Raw genomic sequence first — 25,908 nt, forward strand, 5'->3', positions numbered from 1 at the left:
ACCTCGTAGTGACCAAAAAAAGGAAAGGTCAATTTGAAAGGGGACGTTGAATCTCATCATAGCCAAAGGGGATGTTGAATCCCATTGTGGCAAAAGAGAACTTGCTGAACTCCATCATGGCCAAGAAAAAGTCACTTCTGAATGGAATTGTTGAACCCCATTGTGGCTAAAAGAAAAAGGACATTTCTCTGGAAGCAGCTCGACAACGATTTTGTGAGTTATTAAAGAGCTTCTCACCCCATTCTCTCCCAGCTACGTCATGACCTTCTGTGCATCCATCTAAAGCCTAAATGTCATATCCATCTAAAGCCTATGTGACTTAATCGATTTAAAACCTACATGTCAAATTGGATTTTCTGAGAATGAACTTTGAACTGCCTTTCCAGAATTAAATTAAGCCTGAGCTGTGGCAAAGGCATGCCACACACACACACACACACACACACACACACACACACACACACACACACACACACACACACACACACACATACATACACACACAGTTGGGGGTTAAGTGTAGATAAATTAGATAAGGTGTAATGGTTAATTACAAATATTATTTTAAACACAACACAGTCTGGGCTCATTTCTATTTTGCTTCTCTCTGGTACATAACAAAATAAGGATGGAAAGTGAAAACCAGAGGGGCCGCAGCCCCCGACAAACCCACGCACCCGCACTTTATGACCACCGAGCAGCGCAGCCCCTATCTCGGTCACTGGGTAACCAACCAGGAGACAGGGAAGGGCATCTTTGTGCCGGTCCCGGCGTGCATCAACGAGGAGGCCAAGGCCACGCTGGACCATTATAGCGTGCAGGCGCAGGTGCATGCACAGGAGTCATTCCGTGATGCTGCGCATGAGACAGCGCACAGCCGGAAGCATCCCCTGACCCCCCCCCCGCTCCGCCTGCCGTCCCTCCCAACACCCTGGAGCTCATGGTCATGTTTAACGAATCTTATAAGTTTTTGAAGGAGGTTACCAAGAAAGTAAATGAAGGAAAGGCTATGAATCTTGTCTACATGGACTTTAGTCAGGCCTATGACAAGGTCCCACAAAGGAGGTTAGTTCAGAAGGTTCAGACACTAGGTATCCATGGAGAGGTTGTGAACTAGACTTGAAATTGACTGAATGGTAGAAGACAAAGAGTGATAGTGGATGACTGCTTCTCAGACTGGATGCTTGTGATTAGTTGTGTGCCTCAACTGGGACCACTGTTTTATGTTGTATATATCAATGATCTGGATGATAATGAGGTAAATTGCATCAGCAATTTATTGATGTCACAAAGATAGAAGGCATTGTAGGCAATGAGGAAGGCTTTTAAAGCTTGCAGAGGGATCTGGACCAATGGAAAAAATGGGAAAGAAAATGGCAGATGGAGTTTAGTGCAGACAGATGTGAGGTGTTGTATTTTGGAAGAGCAAACCGAGGTAGGGAATACATAGTAAATGGTAGGCACTGAAAAGTGTGGAGGAACAGAGGTATCTGGGAATACAGATACCTGTGACACCACTTTCAGGGAATTATGTAGACTGGTCTGTAAAGAAAGCTTTGCCATCTTGGCCTTCATAAATCAAAGTAATGAGTACAGGAGCTGGGATGTTATGTACAGCTTTCCTTTTGTAAATAATTTATCCTGAATAAAGCCTGTTTTTTGGTTTCAAAACAAATTGAGGAAACCACAAGTTACTCTAGACCAAGGAGGTGCAGTAGGAAGTTATAGATCTAGATTTTCAAATGGCCTTTGACCAGGCTACTTAATGAGATGAGAGCCCATCCATGGAATTACAGGAAAAATACATGCGTGGATAGAGCTTCAGATGATCGACAGAGAATAGAGTGGGAATAAAAGGTTTGCGACTGGTTAGCATGGTGCCAACAGGGCCTAGTGTTGGGGCAACTTCTTTTTTAAGTAGTCTATCAATGATGGATGGACTTGGGGCTGTGTTTGCAGATAGATAGATGAGCATGTAATGATGAAGAAACAGCGAGGCTGCAGAGACTCTGATAGATCATGAGAATGGACAAAAGTGGTAAATGATTGGAAAGTGTATGCTCAGGTACTTTGGTAGAAGGAATAAAAGGGCAGACTATACTTGGATGGCAGAACATTCAAAATTCGGAGGTGCAATGGGACTTGGGGGTCCTTGTGCAGGAGACCCAAAAGTTTAAGTCAGTATTGAAGAAAGCAGATGGAATACTGCATTCATATCTAGAGGAATAGATAAGAGCATGGATGTGATGTTGAGAGTTTTTCAGGCACTGGCGATGTCTAACATGAAGTATGGGGTACAGTTTTGGGTGACTTATTTCAGAAAACCTTTGTTGGCATTGGAGAGGGTTCAGAGAAGATTCACAATAACAATTCAAGGAATAAAGGTATTAGCATATGAGGATCATTTGACAGCTCTGGGACTGCACTCCTTGGAGTTCATAGTAGCATTTTGAATGTCCAAAGGCCTGGACAGAGTAGATGCTGCAAGTTGCTTCCCATGGTAGGGAATTCTAGGTCAAGAGGGCACAACTTCAGTATTGAAGGGTGGTCATTTAAAACGAATGCGGAGGAATTCCTTCGGCCAGAAAGTGGTGAACCTGTGGAATTTGATATCACTCGCAGCTGTGGAGACCAAGTTGTTGGTGGTGTTTAATCCAGAGATTGAGAAGGCAGAGGACGAGGCAGAGTGGGCTAAAGGATCAGCTCATGATGGAATGGTGGAGTGGCTTTGAAGTGCCAAATGGACTACTGTTCTAATATCTTTTGATCTCATGGTACACTATCAATGAAGCATACCAGTATTGCAGTGATTTCAATCAGAAACCAAATAGAAGACTGTGCTCAGTCCAGTTAACTAAATGTAACAAGGATGGAGTGTTTGTGGAGAACAGGATACATTCAGCCCTTACCTGAGCTGGCAAGTGCAGTGAGGTTGGGCAGTGTAATGGCTGGGAAATTTGGTGTTCATCAACACCAGTCCAAGTAGTTTTAGGTGGCATTAGCAACCTAATGCTGAGTAGCACTGCATGGTGTATTGCAGGCCAGCACCAGGCTTGTAAAGGCTGAAGCCACCAGATCTAGGCAGTGTGATCCAGCGCCAGGCTGTGTAACATTACGTTGCACCAAGCTGTTCTGCTGGCACACAAAGCAACGACGTTCATAAATGATGCTCAAGCACCTTTGAGTTATTGTGCCTGGCAAGCAAAGCACTATCACACTGCCTGACAGGTTTGAAATTCCAGTCAATTAATTGGACCATTTGGGGACAGGGTACGTTCTGTCTGATTCCAAAGACTGTGGCAGTGATTGAGCCCAAAATGAGATGATGACAAACACTCAGAGTCAAATTTCACACAGGTTGACAGTCCATTAGCTGAAACAAGTCTACTTACAGCATGTGCCAGGGATAAATTTATGTCCTGTGAAATAAAAAATGGCATAAATTTACACATCAGCTTTCTTTGTAGATTGGGTTATTTAAGATGAAAAATCACCAGCAAATGAAGCAGCTGAGACAAAGCCTCTTCGCAGATTCCTGCCGCAACACATTTCAAAGACAATAACTCAGCTTCTAACAGCTTTCTTACCAATGACGACTCCTGAAGCAATTTCTTTCTCTCCATTTGCCCGGAGTGTCAAACAGATGAGTACAAGTCATGAAAAATAATACCTTAAGCCTTGGAGAACTGAAATTCAAATTCTGCTCATGAAGACGGAGGATTATTAAGAGTGCATGTTGATTTTTAATTGGACTCCCTGCTTCAACCTACCCTTAAGTCTGGGTGTGCTTCAATCAGACACCATTAAAAATATTTATCAATCTGTGACTAAAATGGATTGGCCGCTGAAGTGGCATTAATCTTCAATGAAAGCTTTACGTATTTGGATCCAAAATACCCTCATTTGGGGAGTGTAGGTGTGGGTGGTGACAAAGCACGTGGCACCAATTTAAGAAAGCAATGATGATGGAATATAAATCATGTCACAATGATGTCAAGCCTGGTTACTGAGCATCTGCAGAGTGTTGAAGGGCAGAGGGTAGACTGGCGCGGTAAAGAGATTTATGACATGAGGGTCTTGGGAATGAATTCATCATCGCATCTAACCATCTTCAGCCCAAATAGCAGCAGGAAAGTGGGGGACAGGCATAGCAGGGGGTGATGCATTGCTTGCTATAGCTAGGCCAGAAGGAGCAGGCGTTGTGATTCCAGCAGGTTGATAATATCCGGATCAACAAGTCGAAAGAGGTTAGGATGTGCAAGGTACAAACAGAAAGCAAAGGCATAGAAAGTTCATTTATCATCTTACACAGTACAACCTGACAAAATAGGTTTCTCCAGTCCTCTGTGCAAAAACACGCAGACACCCATACAAACAATACATATGCAGAACAAGTATACATACATAAAAATAAATAATTAGTGTCTCGGATGGTTAGTGTGAGCAGTTCATTTGTCGTTCAGTATTCTCACTGCCTGTTGGAAGAAATTTTTTCTCAGCCTGGTCCTTGTGGATCTGACTCTGATATTCCTGTATCCCTTTCCCGATGGGATTAACTGAAAGGTGCTGTATGCGGGGTGCAAGGGGTCCTCAGTGATTTTGCCTGCCCTCTTTCGATCATGTTGATGCAAGGTAGGGAGACACCAGTGATCCTCTCCACTGCTCTTGTGGTATACCGAGGTTGTTTTTTGAGGGCACCATTCAACTATGTCTGCCATTAACCACCTCCTTGATGTATGGCAAGATAGTAGCGAGGGGAAAATCCTATATGGCACATATTAGTACATACCTAAATTTTGTCTATTGGCTTTATGCCATAATGAGAATGCAGAGGGGTGGTCTCTGAGGCAAGGCCAGAGGATGTGACTGGAAAGCTTCTAGTCCATAAATCCAAACCCATCAGAAGTTGAAAAGCTCTTTTATCCCTCCCTCCATCTCTCCAAACCTCACTCTCCCTGCAAGGCTAATGCCTGATAAGCAATTACCACTGAGAGAATTCCAGACACACACCTATCCCTGGAACATTTGGGACACTAGCTTTCTGAACTTGACCTTCACAACATTTCAGATGTGAAACACAGAAGTCTCCAAACAGTGTGTTAATGGTAAGAACACAAATGCTTTGTGCGTGGTAGGTCATGTTTAACGAATCTTATAAGTTTTTGAAGGAGGTTACCAAGAAAGTAAATGAAGGAAAGGTTATGAATCTTGTCTATATGGACTTTAGTCAGGCCTAAGACAAGGTCCCACAAAGGAGGTTAGTTCAGAAGGTTCAGACACTAGGTATCCATGGAGAGGTTGTGAACTAGATTCAAAATTGACTGAATGGTAGAAGACAGAGAGTGATAGTGGATGACTGCTTCTCAGACTGGATGCTTGTGATTAGTTGTGTGCCTCAACTGGGACCACTGTTTTATGTTGTATATATCAATGATCTGGATGATAATGAGGTAAATTGCATCAGCAATTTATTGATGTCACAAAGATAGAAGGCATTGTAGGCAGTGAGGAAGGCTTTTAAAGCTTGCAGAGTGATCTGGACCAATGAAAAAATGGGAAAGAAAATGGCAGATGGAGTTTAGTGCAGACAGATATGAGGTGTTGTATTTTGGAAGAGCAAACCGAGGTAGGGAATACATAGTAAATGGTAGTAACTGAAAAGCGTGGAGGAACAGAGGTATCTGAGAATACAGATACATAATTCCCTGAAAGTGGTGTCACAGGTAGACTGGTCTGTAAAGAAAGCTTTGCCATCTTGGCCTTCATAAATCAAAGTAATGAGTACAGGAGCTGGGATGTTATGGTGAGATTGTATAAGCCATTGGTGAGGCCAAATTTGGATTATTGTGTGCAGTTCTGGTCACCAAATTACAGAAAGGATATCATAAGATTGAAAGAGTGCAGAGAAGATTTACAAGGATGTTGCTGGGTCTTCAGGAGTTGAGTTACAGTGAAAGATTAAACAGGTTAGAACTTCATTCCTTGAAACATGAGGGGAGATTTGATAGAAGTTTACAAAGTTTTGAGGTGTGTAGACAGACTAAATGCAAGTAGACTCTTTCCACTGACATTAAAGAGATAAATACAAAAGGATATAGCTTTAGGGTGAAAGGGGAAAGGTTTAGGGGGAACCTCTTCACTCGGAGAGTGGCGGGAGTGTGGAATGAGCTGCTATCTGACATGGTAAATATGGGCTCACTCTTAAGTTTTAAGAATAACCTGGACATATATACATGGATGGGGGAGGTCTGAATGATTATGGAATGGGTGCAGGTCAGTGGGACTATAGGAATGATGTTTTAGCACAGACTAGAAGGGCCAAATGGCCTGTTCTCTGTGTTGTAGTGTTCTATAATTCAAACTCAGCAGGTTTCTCACGTTCATAGGAGGTAAAGATATATAACCAACATTTTGGGCCTAAGCCCTTCTTCAAGGTGTGAGCAAAAAGCAAGCAGGCATCTGAATAAAAGAGTGGGGAGAAGAAACTGTTGGGGGGAGGAAGTGATAATTAAACATGGATGGGAGGACAGGAAAGGTGAGAATTGATCAGGGGGAGGAGGTTGCTCTGTGAATGCAGGGCTGGAGGAAAGGAAATGGAAAGTGACATAGACCGTGTTAGAGGAAAGGAGGAAAGGAGATAAGTGAAGGGGAGTGATGGGAAGTGGGGGGGGGGGGGTGGTTAGCAGAAACCAGAGAAGGATGCAGGGTGCCCATAAGGAATATGAGGGGTTGTTCCTCCTGTTTGCGGGTGGTCTCTGTCTGACAGTGCACGAGACTGTAGACAGATATATCGACATGGAAATGGGGCAAAGAATAGAAATGGGTTGACAGTGGGAGATCCACACTAGTGCAGCAGACAGAACCAAGGTATTGAACACTTTGCGTTGTCACTGCAATGTAGATGTATAATTGAAAACAGGAAAGTTGTTTACAAATAATGTGCAACTTGGACAGAATAATTTTAGCAATGATATGGTAAAAGTAAAATAGAAATAAGATGTACAAGGATAACACTGCTGCTGAATTGTTGTATCTAGCATCAATGATTGAATTGGCCAGGCCCCTCTTCTCGAGAAATGTGATGCCTGATAGATGATCTCATTCAGGTCCTTCAAACAAGAGATTGCTGGAAAAGTCCAAAAGGGGAGATGTGGAGAAAATGCTTCATCATATGAGGACCCAACTGCTGAAGACCCAACTGCGCTGGGTGGGTCACGTCTCCAGAATGGAGGACCATTGCCTTCCCAATATCGTGTTATATGGCGAGCTCTCCACTGGTCACCGAGACAGAGGTGCACCAAAAAAGAGATACAAGGACTGCCACACTGACCACCGCCAGTGGGCTGATATCGCCTCCAACCATGCATCTTGGCACCTCACAGTTTGGCGGGCAGCAACCTCCTTTGAAGAAGACTGCAGAGCCCATCTCACTGACAAAAGACAAAGGATGAAAAACCCAACACCCAACCCCAACCAACCAATTATCCCTTGCAACCGCTGCAACCGTGCCTGCCTGTCCCACATCGGACTTGTCAGTCACCAACGAGCATGCAGCAGACGTGGACATACCCCTCCATAAATCTTCGTGCGCGAAGCCAAGCCAAAGAAAAGAAGATATGAGGGAAGCTATTAGAGAAGCCTATACATTTATTGGTTCTAATTTTAGAGAGACAGTTAACTACTGTATTCAGGTCCAGGACATTTCAAGAGAACAGGACAGTTGATGAAGCATCCTGGAATGGACACGTTAACTGTTTCACCCTCCACGCATGTTGCCTGACCCATAAAATGTTTCCAGCATTTCCTGTCTTTATTTTCATTTCAGCTGTGCTTCCCCTTGTTGCCATCTGTTTGTTCGCTGGCCCTGATTCTGCATCAGCATTGGCCTGCCATGAATGTGGTTGGTTACCAGTGTGGAACACGTGCATTTGTCCTTTAATTTTCCATCCCGTCCATTGGAATGGTGTTGGCTTCTCTATCAAGAGATCACACAGAGACAGACAGCAGCAATAACACATGGTTTGGAACAGGGCTGGTCATTTTAAAGAGCCAACACTCCAGACTACTGAGAAATCATGTCCTCTGAGTTCTGTTAGTTTAAGTATGCAATGTGAGTATTTTTAGCAAATTAAAATGTAAATTTGTGAAATTAGGACAGTTGGCACTAGAGATGACAAGATAGAAAATTTGAAAAGGAAACTTGTGATAATACTGTCAAGGATCAAAAGATTGTTCTTCTTTTGTCAGTTTGGCTCAGAGTTTTAAATTACAAGGCATTTAATAAATGTGTTTGTTACAAATGCCATGAGAGAATGAGAAAATTACAGATGAATTAATGAATTTCCACATCTATTTCAGGAATGAAGCATTTGAAAGGATTTTTTGAAATCTAGTCAGCTCAGCAGCAAAAAGAATTGAAGCAATTATATGGACTGATCTAGGAAGCATGCTCCTGAATCAGTCTACTCCCTTCTACTGGTTTGTGCATGAGGGCATCAATGGTTTTTATTCTGGTTCTACTTTATATGATTTTTTTTAATTTCAAGATGCAACATGGTAGCAGGACCTTCCAGCCCATGAGCCCATGCTGCCCAATTACACTCATGTGACTAATTAACCTTCTAAATCCATGTCTTTGGAACATGCGAGGCAGCCAGAGCATCCAAAGGAAGCCCACACAGGTCACGGGGGGAATTCACAAACTCCTTGCAGATAATGCTAGATTCAAATGCAGATCGCTGGGGCTGTAACAGTGTTGCACTAAACCCAATGCAAACCGTGATGTTTTATGTCCGATGCTGTGTGTAAGGAGTTTATACATTCTCCCTGTGTCTGCATAGGATTTCCCCGGGTGCTCCAGTTTCCTCCCACCTCCCAAAACATATGGGAGTAATTGGACGGCATGGGTTTAAATGGCCAGAATCGGCTTCGACGATGTTATAAATACACAAAAAAAACAGGTTTTCTGATTGTGGTGATATAACCACCAGCCGACTGCAGGGGGCAATCTCTGTACTTGCAGGAAGACCACCTAAGGGGCTGACGCCAGCTGTCAATCAGCCAACTTAAATAGACCACCTAAGGGGCTGACTCCACCTGGCCGTCTGTCAATCAGCTGACCTGACTATAACCCTGAGCCGGCCCCTCCTGAGCCAGTCACATGGAGGGAGGGAGGGGGGGGGAACACCAAGACTTGAACTGGTGTTCAGACTTTTACTGGAATAAAGCCTGTTGTAACACCTTTTGAGTTTTGTGCTTGCTTGCTACTACCTCAGCGCAACACACTGATAGGTACTGATAATAACTCCAAGGTATAGCTTATCCCTAACACTTATTAAAACATATTATGAAAGAAAATTTACTATCTTCCCAATGAACATGGAAGGGACATGGCATCCTTGACTCTTCACTGCATTCAGTCTTTTTACAACTTGTTCTCCTGTGCTGTTTCACAGACACCCAATTAACGAATAGAAAGAGACACACATCACAGGAGGTGGCAATAAATAAGAAAAGCTGCAGATGCTGGAGTCTAGAACAGTGCACTAAAGTGCTGGAGGAACACGGTAGGTCATGCAGCATCCACAGAAAATAAAGGAAGTTGATTTACTTGGACCTGAGCCGTTCTTCAGGAGGTGAAGATTTCTTGGTGTGCAGTGCCCTCTATTGATAATTGTTGTTGCCAGAAAAATCGGCCAGAGTCTGAGAAACCTGATCATGTACATAACTACTGCACTGTTCAGTGCTGCAAGTGCCAAACTGGTTGATTTTGTTTTGATTCATACTTTTAATATCAAAGCAAATCCAGCACCTGCTTGTAACACTGAATGACATGGTTGTTGTTTTATGCACCCATTGCTAAAATATGCACAGGAGAGAGTTGGTGCTGCTAATGCTCATGAAATGCTGATTTGATCTCTGGTAAACTAGGCTGCGTAAGCAAGAGTCTAGCACAGAGTATGAACTACACACAGGGAATTTTCAGTGATCTTCACTTTGCACACCACTACAGTCATACCGACCTCTGACCCTTCACAACCTACAATATCAACCCCGATGCCAATCATCACCCACAACCCTGCACCTCTCCACCAACTCCTGACTCTTTCACAACACAGACACCAGCCATTCCACGCCCCTTCAACTACCCTCAATCTACCAATTCCCGACCCTTCACAACTCTGCCCCCCCAGCACTAGCCATCCTCCATAATCTTTGCCATCCCTCACTTCACCAATAGTTAATCCTTCACATCCCACTCCCCCAACCTTCCCACTGGCCACTCCACAAAATCCATTTCATCAACATTCAACCTCGCCCTTCCATTAACACTCTCTCCAATCAAACTTTCAACCCTTCCACCTGCCATCACCCATAACCTATTTCTTACTCAATTCCTTTCACTTATCCACCCCTGCACTATTCCCTTCAAAAACACACACTCTCCAAAAACGCACTCTCTACCAACTCACCCTCTATCAAATCACTGGTTCCACTGGTTTCTTATTATTTAAGAAAAGGTTGGACAGGTATATGGATGAGAGGAAGATGGAGGGTTATGGGCATTGTGCAGGGAGGTGGGATTAGAAAGGGGTGTTTGGTTCGGTGTGGACTAGAAGGGCCTAATGGCCTGTTTCCGTGCTGTAATTGTTATGTTTTATATGTTTAATATCTACTCATACCCTAACTCCAACCCCTCCAATTCCAATCCCACCAACTCTCGCTCTCAAACACCCTTCACCATCACCCCTCCCCACCTCCTTGAATGAACTCAACACTCAAACTCTACACCGATGTGCCTGAAACCACGGAGGCCAACCCCCTCCACTACTGCCCATTCTTCTTTCCATCACTTCCAAAACTGATCTGATAGACTAGAATCCTTAATTATCCCCTAACAAAGCAATCTTCCAGCCACAAAGTTGGTGTTCAAATTTGTTGAGGAATTGGAATAGATCCATAGAGAATTGAGCTGCTCAGCAAGAAAGATCAGCAAAGACAAATACTCATTTACTCTATTGTAACCTCAACACAAACTGAAATACCTTGACACATCTCCATGCTTATCTATCATCCACAGCATAGCTCATTATTTAACTATTTCATTGATCATTACATCCATTGCGTGATTGAATCCTTACTTAAATGTAATTTTTTTAAAAGTTCAGACAGAGCACTGTAACAGCATTTTTAGCCCACGAATCTGTGCTGTCCATTTTATATCCAATTAATCTACATGCTGGTATGTTTTGAACGGTGGGAGCCATGGGGAAAAAATAATGGAAAAATAAATAAATAAATAATGGGAGAGATAAATAAATATTCACAGTTCCAGTTCATGCAACAAAAATAAAGTGTTGTTTCTGTATTGGAAGCAGGTCTTCTGGTTGTGGCGATTTCCCTAATTTTCTTTAGAACTAAGTTGAGATTAATTGATCCAAACCTCATATCGACTAGAAATGGACTGATAGGGTCACACAATTGAGTGTAGACCAGAACTGGACTGAACTGTACTTTGCAGATTATTTGAGTTGGACACAGAGAGCCAAACCAAGTTGTGTTTAATTGGGGTTTAAAAAAAAAACAAAATTGCTGTAGGAACTCAACAGGTTTCACAGTGTCCATAGGTATATATCTAACATTTTGTGCCTGAGCCTTTCATCAAGGTGTGAGTCAAGGGGGTGGAGCAGCCAAGAAAGGTAATGGAGGATATCCGAGTGAAGGCTGTGTTAATGGTAGCAGGATGGAAGCCATGTTTTTTTTAAAGGAGGACATGTCAGATAATCTCATGTGGGAGACTTCATCCTGGGCGCAGGTGCAATGGAGACTGAGGAGTTATGAGAAAAGAATGGAATGTTGGCAGGGAGCAGGGTGTGAAGAGGTGTGGTCGAGGTACAGGTAGCTGTGGGAGTTGGTGTGTTGATAGAAAATGTCTGTCGAGATTTGTCTCCTAAGATGGAGATAGAGAGAGGGGAGAGTGTTGCTGGAGATGGACCATGAATTTAAGATCGGGTTGGAAGGGGCTGCAAAGTGCATAAAATCAACGAGCTCATCGTGGGTGCATGAGGCAGCACCAATGTCTTCGATGAAGGGGAGGAAGAGCTGAACAGTCTTATCTGTGTGGGCTCATAGCATAGATTACTCCACAAAGCCAACAAAACAGAAGGCAGAACTGGTGCCCATGTTAGTACCCATGACTATCCCTTTGACTTAGAGGAAATGGAATCCCCTAGTCTAAATCCTCCCTATCTACATCTGCAATACCTCACATGCCCTCCTTCTCTTCAATGACTTCCAATTCCCTGAACTTGATCATTTCATTTTCACTACTGACGTGCAAGCTCTTTACATCTCCATCCCCAGTTCAGAAGGTCTCAAAGCCCTTTGTTTCTTTCTTGACAGGAGACCTAACCAGTCCCCCTCCACCACCATCCTCTTCCACCTGACAAAATTTGTTCTCATCTTTAATCTTGTTCTCATCCCACTTTCTCCAAATCTAAGGAGTAGCCATGGGTATGCACATGGGTCTCAGCTATTCCTGCCTGTTTGTTGGCTTTGTGGAACAATCCATGCTGCAAGCCTACACAGACAAGTCCCCTCAACTCTTCCTCCAGTCTACCGACAACTACATTAGTGTTGCCTCATGGACCCATGATGAGCTCATCAACTTTATTCACTTGGCTGCCAGTTTTCACCCCGTCCTCAAATTCACTTGGTCCATTTCCCCTTTCTTGATCTCTCTGTCTCCATCTCAGGAGACAGGCTTTCTACAGACATTTTTTTACAAACCCACTAACTCCCACAACTACCTTGACTTCACATTCAGTCCCTGAAAAGATTATATTCCTTTCTTTCAATTTCTCCGACTCCATTGTAACTGTCCCAAGATGTCATCCAGTCCAGATCATCCAAAATGTCTTCCTTCTTTCAAAAACATGCCTTCCTCTACACCACCATCACCTCAGCCCTTACCCGCATCTCCTCCATTTTCTGCTCACCTACACTGGCTCCCTCTTCCCAAAGACCGCAACATAAACAGGATTCCCCTTGTCCTCACCAATCACCCCACCAGCCTCCACAACCAATAATATTATCCACCATAATTTCCTTCACCTACAACATGATCCCACTACCAGACTCATGTTCCCCTCTTCACCTTCCATAGGACCCCTCCCTCTATAACTCCCTTGTCCATTCATCCCTTCTCATTAATTGCCCATTTAGCATCTTCCCCTGTGGCCACAGGAAGTTCCATGCTTGCATCCACACCTCCTCCCAAAACAATCCTTCTAAGTGAAGCAACTCTTCACTTGTGTATCCACAGGAATTATCTACTGCATCCGGTGCTCCTATTGTGGCCTTCTCTACATTGGAGAGATTGGACGTATGCTAGGAGATTGTTTCGCTGGGAACCTTTGCTCTGTCTGCATCAGTGACAGGGATCCCCCAGTGGCCAACCATTTCAATTCTGCACCCTACTCCCATGCTAACATGTCTGTCCATGGCCTGTGTACTGCCTACCAAGACCACCAGTAAATTGGAGGAGCAGCACCTAATTTTACATCTTAGCACTCTCCAGCCTGATGATATTAACGTCAACTTCACTGGTTTCTCCTAGCTTACTCCCTGTTCCTCCTCTTTCTTCTCCATGGCTCTATCTTTCCACTCTTTCCCTCTCCATTCACAGAGGCATCCTCTCCTCCTCCTGTTTGCTGGTGTGCCCTCCCTCCCTGATCCACCATTACCTCCTGCCTGTGCTCCTCCCCCTAACATTTTCTTTGGGTACCTCCCCACCTTTTGACAATACCTTGATGAAGGGTTCAAGCCTGAAATGTTGGTTACCTCCCTTTATCTTTGATCTATAGAGTACTCTCTTTGACCTCTGGAGTTTATCCAGCATTGTGTTCAACTGCAGTATCGGCAGACTTTTGTGTTTTCTGTGAGTCAAAGGAGAAGGTGAGGACAGTTCTGCCAGGTGGTGGAGGGCATCTGAAGAAACAAAGGGCTTTGAGACCTTAGGGCATGGGGGATGAAGGTGCATAGCAATTGGTGAAGGTAAGGCTTTTAAGTTCAAGGAACTGGAAGTTGCTAAAGTGACGGAGGGTGTGTGAAGTATCATGAATGTAAGTGGGGAGGGACTGGACTGGGGGGATAAAATGAGTAGAGGTAAGCTGATACCCATTCAGCATACAGAAACAATGGGTCTACCAGGACAATGATCGGATACAACTTTTAATTCTCTTCAGTTTTCCTTTTTTTAATTCATTAGCAAAGTAAGCACATGCCCTCAGATTGGAAGTAATAGAGTTAACTATTAGCAAATCAGGCATAACTGGTTGAGTGAGAACTGGACAACTTGTAAGGACTCCATACGGCCAAGTCTCAACAGCAAGAGATGCTGGAACATGGCTGGGATCTAAATTTTTCAATGAGCTTTGCAAACATCCTCTTCCACGTATGTTTAGCTTTTCTTGCTGATTAGCTGGAAGGAATCACATTAAACCACATCTACTCCTACTGTACATTCCACTTCAGAATCGGCCATTTCTTGTGAGCATCCACTTTCTGCTGCTTCAAACAGCAAAACTGCCTGAAATACTTTTGAAGCAGTTTTGACTTGACAGAACAAGTCCTGCTGAAACTGCAGGATGCTTCAAGAGTACTGATATTTTCTGCACCTCTGACTATTTCTGTCCTGGAGAGCCTTCTACACCTGCAACAACCTTTCAGATCTCAGTGCGCAGGAATGTAAATCCAAGTAGTAGCAGTGGCACAAATCCTCCCAAGTCTGTCACTCCTGGTGACATTAATCCCACCTAATGGGAGATTCTGGCTGCTTCCACACGGCAGACTTTTGTAACTGCCAGGAAGCCTGCTTAGATATTTAAAATGGATCTCTCATAGTCCCTCTAACCAGGCTCTCAAATTGTTTCAGTCCAATCTGTCCAAACAATGCTGCGAATGGCACAGGTATATCCCATCCACAACAAATATAATCTAACAACCTCCAACCAATCTTCTGCAAAGCAATGGAAATTGTAATTGAGCCTCCCATTGGGTTTCAGTTAGCTTCCAGTCGTTGATTCCTCGAGAGGTTTTTACCTGAATCATCAACATCATCTCTGCCTTGGTGCCAACGTGGATCACTGCAATGAATTCCAGAAAGGAGATAAGAGGGACTTGCTTGGACTTCATAGCAGCAAGTGAACACAAGTTAATTTCTGTTGCTTATGAAGGCTGTTGATAATTTTGAGGCAAAGTCTGGTTACTCAATTACATGACCACAATGATGGCCTATCCTGCCACACCTCTGCTACTCCACAAAGGAGACTTTAATCCATTTAATGACCCTCTTGGAAGAAAAAAATGACAAATTTGGAATACAGCATACTCTGTGCAAAATTTGTCAACAGTGAGTACAGTTTTAATTTTATTTTTAATTTAGACATACAGCTCTGTATCAGGCCAATTTGCCCCCATGAGTCCAGACACCCAATTTACACCCCATTAACCTACACCCCGATATGTTTTCTTTTGAAAGGTGGGAAGAAACCGGAATCCTCGGAGAAAAACCCACGCAGACACGGGGAGAACGTACAAACTCCTTACGGACAGCATGGAATTTGAACTCAGGACCACTCCCTATCACTGGCAGTGTAAAGATGTTGCACTAACCACTATGCCAACCATGCTGCTGGCGATGAAGGAGGTGAAATTTCTGGAATTCTCTGAACACAGGCTTGAAGTATTCAGATTGGAGGTAGATCATCTTTTGGAAGGAGAGGGGATTGAGGGCGATGGTGAACTGGCACAGGAGAGGAGTTGAGACTGGCATTGATCAGCCATAATCATATTGAATGGTTGAGCATGCTTGAGTTGGCCGCTCCTATTTTCTTGTGTTCCGATGAGAGCTGGGGGCTGCCAAGGGTGTGCCTTAAAAGGCTCCATGGCATCATACCTCCAATGCACCTTATCCGGTGGGAGTGAATGTGACCTGGGAGATATGGAGGAGATCAATCCCTTCAGTTTTCTGAGCTAGAGCTGGATCACAAAGAGTTGATCGCGAAGGTAGAAATTCAATGTGTATGGAATCTGGCACATGGGGATTGATCAAATGGATCCAGAGGCTGTGTGCATTGGAGTGCAATTGGGCAAGATGTTGAAGGCCTGCAGTGCTGCTGAGTGTGTAAAGACAGTAGCTGCTGCTGTTCCAGTGAAACCTGGAGGTGACCAGACTGACCCTTGCAGTGGTCATGCAGTTTGTAATGAAATATTTCCCTCTCTCACTCAACAGCCATTTGAAATGGTTGTAGGTTTTTCCAGTTGCCTCCTGTACTACTGAACAGACTGAAGATCTCCAAGGTAGGTTTTGCAAACTGTAACCATCTCGAGGCCTTGGTTTTTGATAGCAAACCACAATTCAGGTCAGCAGTTTGTCACCTTCTTCCTCCTGACGCCATCCAGCACCTGGAGGGGTGGTGGAATGATCGGTCCACACCATGAAGGAGATGACAGAGAGGCAATTGCTGGATAAAGGGTCCAAGTAATCAAAGATTTCTTTTGCTTCCCCTCATGCAGCAAACCATTTTTATTCCACTGTGGGATCTGCCCAGCTGGTCAATTGTTAGTTGTGGGCCTGGTAAGGTGTAGCTGTGGAAAGACTGTGAAGCATTTGGAGCCAGGAAGTACATGGTGATGGTGGGAAACAGATGTCAAAACATTCATGTAATTGATACATTCACATGACATCCAAAGAAATGCAATAGAACATGCAGTACAGGAAAAGAGCAGCAACTATGGCTACACTGAGCATGGTGCCAAATTAAGCTAATTCAAGAATTTAAAGTACAAAGTGACATTGATGTGAGGGACAGGGCGACTCATGATGCAGATATTGTCAGTCAGGATGTTTAAGGACGAGAGTAAAAAAGTGCTTATCATTTGACTGCATAAGGAGCCAATCCACCATGGTCATAACTGACAAAGGTACCCTTGTAGTTTGTGTCAATCGACAAGGAGTCCAAGTAGATTATTGGACTGTATATGGGTGTAAATAACTAACTGGTTAAATATTTTCAGGCATGTAGATAACTTAGCTAATATACAGTAAAACCTCTGTTATCCAGAATTCAAACAACCAGCAAAAATATCAAGGAAAATAAAAAGGTTAAAAAGTACAGAGGTTTATAATTGGTGTACCTCGCCATTAGTATACCAATCCATGCAACAGGCAATCTCAATCAACTGGAAAATTCTCTTATCTGACACCTACCAAACCTTATAGGTGTCGGATACCAGGAGTTTTACTGTATTTCTTTCAAATGGGAAGCAGTATTATATGTATTTGTGTGCAGGGTACTTTTAAGAATTAGAATATATAACATGTTATGACATATTCTGATAAATTGACACTCAGACACAATAATTGGCCATTTGTTGACACCTTGAATAAAGCATTTGGAGATTAAGCTTTAGCTCAGCTTAATGTGTCCATTCCACACTCCAGCAAGGTTGGTTGAGTAGACAGTCAGGGAGATGATTGGGGGAAGAGTGGAAGTCATTTTAATGAGATGATTTGGGAATGTATCGGGAAGGAATCAAGGAGATGATTGGCGGTGGAAGGGAGAAGATCTGTGGCTCCAGAGAAAGGAATGTGAGAGATATTAGCAGCAGTGATGTGGGGAGGTGTGGGGGGGGGGGGGCACTCTAACAAAGAACATTTAAAGAAGAACCTCACTAGAAGCAAGTCAATGTCTCAGACACCCAATCAGCATCAAAGAGAGGATCAAGTCCCTTTTAATTAACACCAAAGCAGATTTGAGTTCTTCAATTAAAGCCAGTTTCAGTGAAAGACTCACCTGCACAGTATTATTTTTCATTCATGATGTCCAAATATCACTGTTGCATCCCATTTCATGTCTCTTTGCATACATGGCTTTCTCCAGGCATGTGTATGTCATATTCATGAAGGAAGCACAAGTTATTGACAGCACTTTTTATTATTGTTATTTATTAATTTGCATGTGTTATCCATCCCTAATTACTCCTGAACTGAAAAGCCCAGCAAGTGCCAATCATAGTGGTCTGGTAGACTGGACAAGGATGGTAGATTTTCTTCCCTGAATTTTTGGATAAAATACTGTTCCATAAAACACAATTGAAATTCTAGGCTGAGAAAAATGAACAGTTACATGATTCACTTTGAGCACTTCATTGGTTTGAAAATTGAGATTTTTTTCAGGTCAGAATGGTTGGAGGTGGAAGGTTAGATGATGAAACCTCTGTGGATATCCCACCAGTAATTGACAACCCTTGATGTAGTAGGAAGCAGTTATTTCTTTCCTCAAAGTTTATGGGATGAATAGCTGCCACAAGTTCACACAGGAAAAAACTACCCCCAATTAGATGGATTAAATGTATATATATAAATGGGGAATTAATTATTGGGACAAAAGCTGAGATCTCCCTGTGTGGTAAATAATATTAACCAACAGGAGGAGGAGAAAGGGCTGCCCTTTGATGCATTTTTTTAAAAAGTGATAGGCCAGGCAATCTTGGAAAGCTCCTGGATATCAAATTCTTGTTACTGTACAATTCTACCTTCACCACTGCAATGTAAGTGATGCAGTGGTCTAGGAATTAAATGGCAGGGCAAATAACAGTGTGTTCTGGTTGGGAGAGGGGGGATATGTTAGGGTGGGAAGATGTGGACACTCTTCCCCATTTACGTCTATTAATCGTTGCAGAGTGAAGCATCACGGAAACAGGTCGTAACAATTCATCCGCACCGACCAAGATGCCAATTTACACTGATCCCATTTCCCTATGATTGGTTTGTACCCCTATAAGCTTCTCCTATCCTTGTATCTTTCCTATCCATTTTATATTTGTTTTTCATGTACCTGTCCAAATGTATTTTAAGCTTTGCAATTAAACTCACCTCCAGCTCCTCAGGTAGCTCAGCCCACATTACCACCACCCTCTGTGTGAAACACATCCTTCCTGTTTAAATCTTTCCCTCTCATCTAAATCTATGAACCCTAGATTTAAATTCCACAACCCTTGGATAAAGACTATCTACACTAATCATATTTTAATAAACCTCCATGAAGTCACCTTCAGCTTCATTGCTCTGGGGCCAAACAATGTCAGCCTATCCAATCTCCTTATAATTTGAGCTCTCCAGTCCAGGTAATATTTGTGTGAATCTTTTCTTTACCCTTTCTAACTTGATCACATCCTTCCTATAAGATAGTAACAAGAACTACTTACAGTTCTCCAAGTGTGGCTTAACATATGATTGGCACAACTGTACCATGGCATCCCAACTCCTCTATTCAGTACCTTAACTGATGAAGCTGAGTGCATCAGATGCCTTCTTCATTTTTAACACCATTTTCAGGGAACTGTATACTTGTACTCTAAGGACTCACTGTTCACATTTCTTAAGGCCCCACCATGTCTGGACCTCATTTAACATCCAAAAGTCCATCAGTTCATCTGAATTACATTCAATTTGCCATTTACTTGCCCACTTTTCCAGATGATCTCAGATGGCCTTCTGTACTGTCTGCTTTATCACAAATTTTGATGTCATCTGGACACTTACTATCTATGCCACCCATATTCTCTTCCAAATTATTAATATTTATGAAGAACATTAAAGGATTGACCTTTGATTCCTGCTACACACCATTGATTAGAGGTCTTCAATTTAAAATGCACTCTCCTACAATCACCCTCTATTTCCACAAAGCTATGTAGTATTTAACTTCCTGTCTCGCCTTGGATCTCACATCTTTGAACCACCTGGTCCAGCCTACCATGCAGGACTTTATCAACAGCCTTGCTAAAGTCTGTGCAGAGAATGTCCTCTGTCTAGGATCATTAATCCTCTTGGAAGTCCACTCAAAAATCTCAGTCCTATTTGTGAGACATCACATTGCATGTACAAAGCTACAATGACTGTCCCTCATCAGTCCTTGCCTTTCCAAATGCAAACCTGGGTTCAGGAATCCCACATAAGATCATGCATAATCGAACATGGGAAAGTACTCGTCTGACACTGCCTGATGATGGAAGTTTAAAAGTATGGAGTTCAGTAGCATGGAACTCTGCCCCAACCCACCACCCTGCAATAATCATTTGTGTGTCATGGATGCAAGCATGTACACATCTGCCTAATCTGGGAGTGCTCAATGTTACCTCCAAGGAACTCATGCAGGCTACGGACAGCTAGCGACTGCAGTCAAGGGACTCACACCAGGCTGTGGATTGTTGGAGACTAGCTGGAGACTGGCCGAAGGGGTACCAGGTATCAGGGTAAGTTTGCTAGAGAGTGCCAAGGACGCTGAAGACCTAATCATGTCGGAGTTTTGGATCTGAAGGTCAGTTTGCTGATGGTTTGCACTGACGTCTGTGGAGCTTCAGAGGCTGCAGGAGTACTGGAGATGAATCCACTGACACTCAGTGACTCTGGGGGAATTCTCTTTTTCTTCTCTTTCTCTGTAAGAGGCAACCGGCAATTTCTCCTGTTGGCAAATCTGCCTTACGGCAGACGAAAGGCAATTATGTGTAATATTACACCTGGTTTATTACATCACAATGAAAGAATCTTGAAAAAATAATTACATTTATATTCTGGTGCATGCCAGGTCCCTGAAGTAACATGAAATATTCAACCAGATTTTAAATTCTTACAATTACAACAGATATCAATCAATTTTTTTAAATGGACATGTAAAAACTTAAAATACCACCTCATCCTCACAAAGTGATCTCCCCCAAAGCAACTTGATTCCGATCTATACTGTCAGATTGGCTGAGGTTGGTCTTAATAGCTCCAAGCAGAGAAACAGGAAGAGACTTACTGAGATCAGACTGATTTCCAATCCATTAATCTCTGTTAAAGGCAATTTGGCTAATATTAACCTCCACAGCCAGAAACACTTTGCTGTGCTCCTGTCCAGCAGAGTACTGGATCTATTGATTCACAAAAGTTGCCTTCATAAGCCAGCAACCTCATGTAGTGAATTGAAATTGACTGGTGGTGCGTTATACTGATGGCTGGCTCCACCCCCATCTATCCACATATAACCCTGGTTTCCCATCTAAACCTTGAGCCCCAATGAAGACCACTGTAAGACCCTACCCTCAGTTATAAGCTAATAAAAGCGTATGTTCTCCTTCCAGTCATGAGAGCTTTTATTCATGCTACAATTTTATTAGCTTATTCCCTGGAAGATGGAAGCGCTATTCAAGCCAGGTTTGCTGCTGAGTGACCTTCTGTCCCCTGACACGGCTGAGGAGTTCACATACTGGCTAGACCACTTCCAGGTCTACTTGAATGCGACAAGAGACATCTTCCACACCAATGAACTTGGGAGCTCTGCACTAATTTCGAGGATAGGAACAAAAGGGTATGCGGTCATCAGGGACTACTCTACGTATGACGCTGCCATCAAGGCATTGAAGGCTAGGTACCTGAAGTCGCAAAACAAGGTCCTAGCAAGGCATCAACTCGCTCTATGTCATCAATGGGAAGGAGAGACCATTGATGACTAACTGTTGAATCTGTGGATGGTTGCCATGAAGTGCAAGTACAAAGCGGCTACGGGTCATGTTCATGAGGAAGAACAGATCCAGGACACTCTAGTCACAGGGTCTGCTTGAGCTACATGAGGTAGCGGCTACTAGAGTCAGGTAAGAAGGACCTGGCTAGCCACATTGAACTGGCCAAATCATTGGAAAAGGCAAAGCTCGAGAATGATGACCTCAAAGCTAGTAAGCTGGCTCACCCAGGTGACCCCTTCCAAGGACCGGCTGCTCCCATTACCACAGCCCTAATGGCTGCCGCTTCCTGTGTGTTCTAGGGAGTGTTTATTTCTGCGGCAAGAGCCAGCATCCCCAATTGCGTTGCCCAGCTAAAGACTCAGTGTGTTCTAGCTGTGGCAAGAAAGGACATTGGACAAGGGTTTGCTGCGTGAGAGGAAGCCCAGGGAAGACCGCGGCCTACTTCGCTCCCGGAGCTGACTCCAGCCCCAGCCATCTGCCCAAAATTCACCCGAATCCACTTGCTGCACTACAGGCTGACGGAGGGTGGCAGGGAGAAAACGGTGTGAAAAGGCTCAGTGGCCATCTTGTCACGACTCAAATTTACACTCAGCACCATCATCGTCAGAGGAGGAAGGAAGGCAGCCATGGTGCCGTGCCATGAGGTCAACGCCATCTTACCCACACAGGGCAACCCAGGATGGTGGGGGTCACTTGAATGAGGAGTATGGAGCTTCTGGGATCCTAGCCTCGATGGTTCTAGATAAGGACAGACCTCATCAGCTCAGCAACTCCATAGTGACTATGGGGTAAACGGACATTCCACTAAATGCCTAATCAACACAGGCTCTACTGAAAGCTCCATAGACTCACAGACTGTGCAAGCATACAACCTAAAGATGAATCCTTCCAATTATCACATATTCCTTGCATCTCAGTCGCACTCTATGCGTATTCAACAACATTGTATAGTATATTTGTCATTTGAAGGGGGGGGAGAATTTTGTAAGATACGCCTGTATGTACTTGATGAATTGTGTGCTCTGGTGTTGTTAGGTCTGGACTTCCTGTGTCACCTTAAAAGCATGACCTTGGAGTATTCTGGTCCCCTCTGCCCAGTAACGGTTCAGAACAGAGGGCCTCTAAAATCAGAACCCACATGCAGCCTCTCCACTCTGAATATTGACTCCCCCTTCCCCACCTCTCTTCCCAAATCTGTCCTCTGACTGCAAACCTATTGCTACCAAGAGCAGGAGGTACAGCGCAGCAGACCAAGATTTCATACAGTCTGAGACACAACATCTGCTCGATGAGAGTGCAAGTGGTGATGGTAAAAGGGGAAAACAAGTCCAGGCTATTGACTATAGCCAAATCATTATTCAGTACATGCTCCTGAACGCATACTCCCTCCCTCAAATTTCAGACATGGTGAATGATATTGCACGGTAGTGGGTCTATTCGACTACTGACCTGAAAGCTGGTTATCACCAGCTGTCAATCCATTCCAAGGACCATCCATATATGGCATTTGAAGCTAACGGTCATCTCTATCAATGCCAGAGGGTCCCTTTTGGTGTCACTAAAGGGGTCCTATCTTCTAGAGGCAGATGGAGAGAATGGTGGACAAGTATGGGTTGAAGGTTACCTTCCTCTACCTCGATAATGTCACCATCTGTGGCTATACCTTGGAAGACCATGACGCCAACCTCCAGAGCTTTCTCCATGCGGTAAAAAACACACTTATAACTCTAGCGAGTGCGTGTTCAGGATGAAACGTCTGGCTATCCTTGGCTACATGGTGGAGAATGACATCATTGGCCCTGATCCTGATAGGATGGGCCCCCTGTTAGAGCTCCCTGTTTCCAGGACCACAAAGGCTTTGAGGAGATGCCTGGGGTTTTTCTCATATTACGCCCAGTGGATCCCTCAATACGCTGATAAAGTTCACCCTCTCTTAAAAGCCACTATTTTCCCCCTCTTGGCTGAAGCCCAAATGGCTTTTAACTACCTCTGAAATCACATTGCGAAAGCCGCCATGCACGTGGTGGATGAGAATGTACCTTTCCAAGTGGAAAGCGATGCTTAGGATGTAGCCCTGGCTGCTACCCTTAACCAGGTGGGCAGGCCGGTTGCATTCTTTTCTTGGACATTACAAGGCCACAAGCTCTGGAGCCCCTCTGTGGAAAAGGAGGGTCAGGCAATTGTAGAAGCCATGAGGCACTGGAGACATTATCTAGCTGGTAGAAGATTTACGCTCCTCACTGACCAGCGCTCAGTCGCATTCATGTTTAATAATGTCAAGAGGGGAAAAATCAAAAATGACAAAATTGCGAGGTGGACGATCGAACTCTCCACCTACAATTATGACATTGCCTATTGGCCAGGAGCCCTTAATGACCCTCCAGATGCCTTATCCAGAGGAAGCTGTGCCTCTGCAAACATCAGCCAACAGCAGTATCTGCATAATCAGGTCTGCACAGTGCAAGCCGCACTTCTATTGCTCCGCAAAGGCGTTCCGATTCAAGTCATCCAGGCCCTTCGAACGGCTCAGTGTTGATTTTAAGGGGCCTCCCCTCCACAAATGGGATCACTTTCTTCCTCTCTATCATTGCCAAGTATTCCCACTTCCCGTTCGCCATCCCATGTTCAGACACGTCCACTTTGTCAGTCATAAAGGCCCTAGATTCTATTTTAGCCCTGTTCAGGTATCCCAGCTATATTCAGAGCAACTGGGGCTCATCTTTTACGAGTGATGAGCTACGACAGTACCTGCTGGGGAGGAGCATCGCATCCAGCAGGATTACAAGTTACAACCACCGGGGAAATGGGCAGGTTGAAAAGGAAAATGCCACAGTCTGGAAGGCTATCAAACTGGCCCTGAAGTCAAGAGGCCTTCCAGACTCATGCTGGCAAGGAGTCCTTCCTATGGCACTCCATTCCATCTGGTTGCTACTATGTACTGTGACCAACGCTACTCCTCACGAGCTCCTATTCAATTCCAAAAGAAGGTCGGCATTGGGAACTACACTCCCAACTTTGCTTACTACTCCTGGTCCAGTCCTTCTCAGGACGCACGTGAGGAGAAGCAAGACAGACTCCCTGGTGGAAAGGGTGAAACTGCTCCACATCAATCCCATGTACACCTATGTGGAGTACCCGGATGGCAGGGAGGAAACCATCTCCATCAAGGACTTGGCACCCGCCGGAACAGTACCCTGCAAGGCATGGAGCTCCTTCCCACCACCCCCAGTCAGGGCCTCCGAGGATCCGGTTCTGGAGGAAAGTGCATCCCCCTCCACTGTAGAGCCAGAGATCCCGTCCGCCTCTCCTCCCCCTCAAGGAGACCAGTAGACTCAAGGAGTCTAAGGCCCTCCCATACTTAGGTGCTCCACCAGGATCTCCGATACCCAGACCACTTAAATTTGTAAATAATTATATATTTCAAACTTTTTTCTGAATCATTGTTCTCTGTTTTCATCCACAGACTCTAAATTCTGCAGGAAGGGGTGAATGCAGTGAACTGAGATTTACGGGTGTTGTGTAATATTGATGGCTGGCTCTGCCCCCATTTACCCATATATAACCCTGGTTTCCCGCCTAAACCCTGAGCCCCTCCGAAGACCACTGTAAGACTCTACCCTCAGTTATAAGCTAATAAAAGTGTATGTTCTCCTTCCAGTCGTGAGAACTTTTAACCATGCTACGCCTCAACAAAAGTTCCAAGTATTCAAGCATCGGATCCAGCTTCAGTTACTGAGGAGAAATGGGTAGAGTGGTATGAGACCGAGTATACAGGTGGGGTGAATGATAGGCAGGCAAGTGGGGAAAAGGAATAGGCGTAGGGCAGGAGATGGGAGGAGGAGAAAAAAGTTTAGAACTAGTTAGGAAGAATGGAGAAGGATTAATGGGTCTAAGTAAATGCACAAAATTGTTGGAGAAACTCAGCAGCTCCCGTAGTGTCCCATAGTTTCGGGCCTGAGCCCTTCATCAAGATATGAGCAAAACGCAGGCAGGCACCTGAATAAAAAGGTGGCGGTAAGAGGGAAGAAAGGGCAGGAGAAGGAGCATAGGCTAAAAACAGCGTTGATGGATTTGATGAGTTTAAGGGAGGTGAGGATGAAAGAAGAGCATCACAGTTAGGAGTGTAGTTCCCAATGCCGACCTTCTTTTGAAATTGAATAGGAGCTCGAGAGGAGTAGCATTGGCCACAGAACATAGCACAATGCTATTACAGTGCCAGCAACCCGGGTTCGAATCCGATACTTTCTCCCCATGTCTGCATGGGTTACCCATGGTTTTCCGGTTTCCTCCCACTTCCAAAAATCTATGGAGGTTAGTGTATTTGGGGAACACGGG

General features: G+C 44.2%; 1 long non-coding RNA gene across 1 annotated transcript; it reads left to right on the plus strand.

Moving 5' to 3' along the window:
- LOC138762678 (uncharacterized) lies at positions 1–25,166 on the plus strand. The gene is made up of 4 exons (XR_011357045.1): positions 1–213; positions 9,456–9,566; positions 15,542–15,760; positions 25,037–25,166. It is a non-coding gene; the product is annotated as an uncharacterized lncRNA (long non-coding RNA).
- The last annotated feature ends 742 nt before the right edge of the window (positions 25,167–25,908 follow it).

This window comes from Narcine bancroftii, chromosome 5, assembly GCF_036971445.1.
Source record: "Narcine bancroftii isolate sNarBan1 chromosome 5, sNarBan1.hap1, whole genome shotgun sequence".
Lineage (NCBI taxonomy): Eukaryota > Metazoa > Chordata > Chondrichthyes > Torpediniformes > Narcinidae > Narcine > Narcine bancroftii.